Source organism: Mustela nivalis, assembly GCF_964662115.1.
Source record: "Mustela nivalis genome assembly, contig: HAP1_SCAFFOLD_165, whole genome shotgun sequence".
NCBI classification, from domain to species: domain Eukaryota; kingdom Metazoa; phylum Chordata; class Mammalia; order Carnivora; family Mustelidae; genus Mustela; species Mustela nivalis.
Window position 1 is genome coordinate 904,317 of NW_028136460.1, and position 5,087 is coordinate 909,403.

The window sequence follows — 5,087 nt, forward strand, 5'->3', positions numbered from 1 at the left end:
AGATAGTATAACTATTGGTGTTACATAACTTTTCCGTTTTGATCAAGTTACTAATCTACAAAAGGCTTTGATCAGTGACAGACTTGGGAATTTAACAAAACTTTTAAACTAGCATGTGCGACTCATTCCTAGAAAACAACACAATCAATAACACTTTATTTAGATTAAATCATGACTATTTCTCCATTTGAATAAAAAGGTAGCAACCCCAATAAGTTTATTGAACATGAAAAGTTGAAATGCTATAATGCTCCTAAGGCATTAAATGATCCAGTCAAGAATTACAAAAAAAGGATATAAATTACCAAAGTGTTTGTATAATTGTAATGTACAACTGCCCATTATCGTTCCATAGTGTAGGCTTGTACAAGAACTCTATAAAAGAACTCCACTTCTAAACTGTGGAAAATATGTTCCCTTTCCCCCTATATACAACTATTAAGCCATTCATTTAGCTTTTAAAATATCCACTTAATACAGGCTTTTTACACATTTGAACAGGCAGCAGGGCTCTATTCTTATCGCTTACATCTGAAGGATAGACTTCTAGCGTAAGAGGTAAAGCCCATAAAGGAGCCCAATAATAACAACAAAATACAGTTTAGTGAGCCCTTACAATCTGCCAGCTACCTTTCTGAGAATACTTCAATTAATAAAACATATAAAATACCTGACCACAAAGAGCTCACATTCTTTTGAAATATAATAGTGAAATAAACCAATAATAGAGGGGCACCTGGGTGGCTCAGTCCATTGAGTGACTGCCTTTGGCTTGGGTCATGATCTCAGGGTCCTGGGATGTAACTCCCCAGCAGGCTTTCTAGGCAGTGGGGTGTTTTCTTCTTCCTCTGCGCACCCTCCCAATTCTCTCTCTCTCTGTCTCAAATAAGAAAATAAACCAGTAAAAGAATAATGATTGATGGTTGATGGTGATAAGTGATACAAAGAAATACAAGAAAGGTAAAAGCCATTGGAGAATGCTGGGATGAAAGTTAATTTTATTTTGTGTTGGGTGGTTATATCTCATTTATGAGATGTTATTTGCACAAAGACGCAGGAAGTGAAGGAGAGTGTTATACAAATATTAAAGGAAAAGATTGCTCTAGGCAGAGCAAGTAAGTATATAGACTTTGTGTGAACAGCTTGTCTGTTACTTTTGAGGAAAAGCAAGGAGGCCAATGAGGAGTTCATAGTGGTGGAGAGAGGAAGAACGTATTGATGTATGACCTTCTAGTACATTGAAACGCCTTCAGTTTTTATTTAATATGAAAGGGGAAGATACCAAAAGACCCTTAACAGCAGAATAAAATCATATGACTTGATTTTTAGGTTAAATTGCTGTACCAAAATAAATTTGCAGGGAGGAAGGAGTGCAGTATGTGTGGAAGTGGGGTTATCAATCAAGTCAATAATTCAGGAACATATGATGGTGTTTTTAGCATGCTGGGTGGTAATAGAAGTGGTGAGGTATGGTTTTCATTGTGTATATATTTTGATGGTGAATATTCTGGTGAACAGGAAGGGTTTATGTGCAGGACAGACATCAACATTTATTTTACCTGCACAAACAGAAGGGTGGAGTCTTCATTCCCTGATATGGAGAGAACTCTGTGTTCAAATGTTCTTTCTCATTAAATGGCATAGTGATGATGAGGATTTAGTCAGACAGTGAAAGAGAGCAGTAAGCATAGTGTTAAGCGGTAAGACATTATAATACATTTGAACATCAAAAAACGTTGTGTTGGATCATCTGTTTATGTGAGTAAATAAATAAATAAAGCTTCCTGGGGTTCTGATAGAGGTAAAGAAGACTGCTATATGATCCAAAGGGGCACGTGTACCAAATGTTTATAGCAGTAATATCCACAATAGCCAAACTATGGAAAGAACATAGATGTCCATCAACAAATGAATGATATATATATCATTCATGAACGTATATATATATATATATATATATATATATATATACAATGGAATACTACTCAGCCATCAAAAGAAATGAAATCTTGCCATTTGCGTTGGGAGCGGGAGAGGGTGGTGGGATTATGAACATTGGGGAAGGTATGTGCTGTGGTGAGTGCTGTGAAGTGTGTAAACCTGGTGATTCACAGACCTGTACCCCTGGGGCTAATAATACATTATATGTTAATTAAGAAGAAGAAGAAGAAGAAGAAGAAGAAGAAGAAGACTACTATAAATCAAATGCTATGGTTTTCAGCATAGAGTGCGTAATCAGGCATATTTTATTAAAGTAACCAAGTAAAATGATGGTCGAAAATTGGAATAACAGAAAACATAAAAATCAGAGATTTTAAAAAGAGATATGGGACAGTGTAGAGAATATAGTCAATGATATTATAATAGTGTTATATGGTGACAGATGGCGGCTATATTTGTAGTGATCATAGAATAATGTATGGAGATATTGAAATTTGAAACCAATGTAACACTGACTATCAACTACACTCAAATAAAAAAATAGTAAAAATAAAACATTTTAATTTAAAAAGATAAAAAGAGGGACAAGAATTTGAAAAGTGAATTTCAAAAAGAGTAAAGATGAGGCTAAGACATACTCTGAACCTTGAGGAAAACACCATTTTGAAAATTCTTCCCATTTTGAGAAAACTCAAATGAATCAATACCATAAAAGAACCCATTTTAACTGAGAGATGTAATGAATGCTCAAGAAATAATTTTATGACAGGATAATTCTTCCCTATGAAACAGCATACAGAAACCCGGGGAAACACCTGGAAGCCAAATAAACTATACTGAAAATAAGAATTAGGAAAAAGATAAATGATGAAAGATAAGAAAATTAGACCTGCGACAGAGACCTAGTGAAGAGAATTTTTAGCTTGTGGTTTAATGTTTTTGAGGATAATCTAGAGTTCATAACTGCCTTGAGGCAGGCTGGTTGTAGGCAGTTTAGGCAGACCCCTAAGAGAGGCCTACTTTGGGCAAGTGGTGTTGGAGGAGGCCATTGGGCTGGACAAAGACAAATCCAACCATTTGACTAAAGTGTCTGTGAAGATGTTGAAGTCAGATGCAGCAGAGAAAGACCTGTCAAACCTAATCTCAGAAATGGAGATGATGAAGATGATTGGACAGCACAAGGACACCATCAACCTGCTGGGTCCTGCACACAGGATGGTCCTTCGTACACTATCATGGAATATGCCTCCAAAGACAACATACAGGAGTACCTGCAGGCCCAGAGGCCTCCTGACCTGGAGTACTGTTACAATATCAGCCACAATGCAGCAGAGCAACTCTCCTCCAAGCACCCGGTATTTTTTGCCTACCAGGTAGCCTGAGGCATGGAGTACCTTGCCTCCAAGAAGTGCATACACTAAGACCTGGCCACCAGGGAAGTGCTGGTGAAAAAGGACAACATGATGAAGATCTCAGACTTCAGCCTTGCCAGAGATATCACCACATCAGTTACTATAAAATGAGAACCAACAGTGGACTGCCTGTGAAGTGGATGGTCCCTAAGGCCATGTTTGACCAGATCTACATCCACCAGAGTGACTTCTGGTCTTTTGGGGGTGATCCTGTGCAAAATTTTCACTCTGGAAGCCTCCCATATCCTGGAGTGCTTGTGGAGGTGTTTTTCAAGCTGCTGAAGGAGTCATTTGATGGATAAGCCAATAAGTGCACCAGAGAGTTAGACACAATAATGAGGGGTGGCTGGCATGAGGTACCTTCAAGCTGCTGGTAGAAGACCTGGATCATACTGTGGCCTTGACCTCCAACCAGGAGTACCCGGACCTGTCCTTGGCCCTGGAACAATACTGTCTATGCTTTCCCAACACCCAAAGCTCCACCTGCTCCTCAGAGAAGAATTCCACCTTCTCTCATGTGCCGTTGCCCAGGGAGGACTATCTGCCCTGACACCCAGCCCAGCTTGCCAATGGTGGACTCAAATGACTAGTATCCCTATTACTCCTGTCCAGATTCCGTCATAAGCTGTAACCCTTACCCCCCACCCTCCCTGCAAGACTCACTGCCTTCTCCTTTGTCCCTTTCCTACTGGCAGGAGCCAGCTGCCTACCTGAGGCCTTCACCCCTTGAAGTTCACCTCTCTTCCCCTTCCTCTTCCTCCTCCTTACAACCTGCTCATGAAAGAAAGGAACAGAGAGGCAGGTACTTGCTCGTGGCTACTTCCTTCCCTCCCATATGTTGGACCAAGACCCCTCCCTGTCATCTGGTACTGCCTGGACTTCGAGGGAGTTGGAGATGAAGCATGCCAGTGAAAGCTGTCGGAGCTTTCCTGTTTTGGTTTTGTCTGCTTAGCATAACATGTAAGACTGAGTTCTGGTGGCAGGGACCTAGTCCTTGGGGCTATAGCACTAGCGAGGGGAGGTCAACTGCTCTGGGCCTTGGCTAAGAGCAAGCCCTGCTCCAGAGATATGGTGCCAAGGGCTTATTAATTTTGATACTAATTTGCTTTGCTGACCAAATACCTGGTATCAAAAGATGGGAAGGCAAAGACTGGAAGCAGTGTTGTGACCATGGGGTCCAGCCCCAAACTATGAAGAAAACACAAAGTGTATAAATCTGAGTAAGTATATATTTACACACCTTTTTAAATAGGTTGTTATCAAAGATTTAATCAATGGGTAATATGCTCCTCGTGGCTGGGAAGCATCAGTTGCCATATATTAAAAACAAAGAAAAGAGGTGTCTGGGTGGCTTCCTCCAAGAAGTGTCCCCTCTTTTCAGGTCATGATCCCAGGGTCCTGGGATGGAGCCCCACATCAGGCTCTCTGCACAGTGGGAAACCTGCTTCTCCTTTTCCCTCTGCCCTGCTTATAGTTCCTCTTCCTGTCTCTCTGTCTGTCAAATAAATAAAATATTTAAAAAAAAACAAGAAAGAAACAAAATGTTTTTAAAAGGCCTTTTTTTTTTTTAATTTTCTAGGGGTGCCTGGATGACTTAGTTGTTTAAGCAGATGTTTGCCTTTGGCTGAGGTCATGATTCCAGTGTACAGGGATCCAGCCCTGCATGGGACTACTTGCACCCCAAGGAGCTTGCTTCTTCCTCTCCCTTTGCACATGATTCCCCCTGTTTGTGTG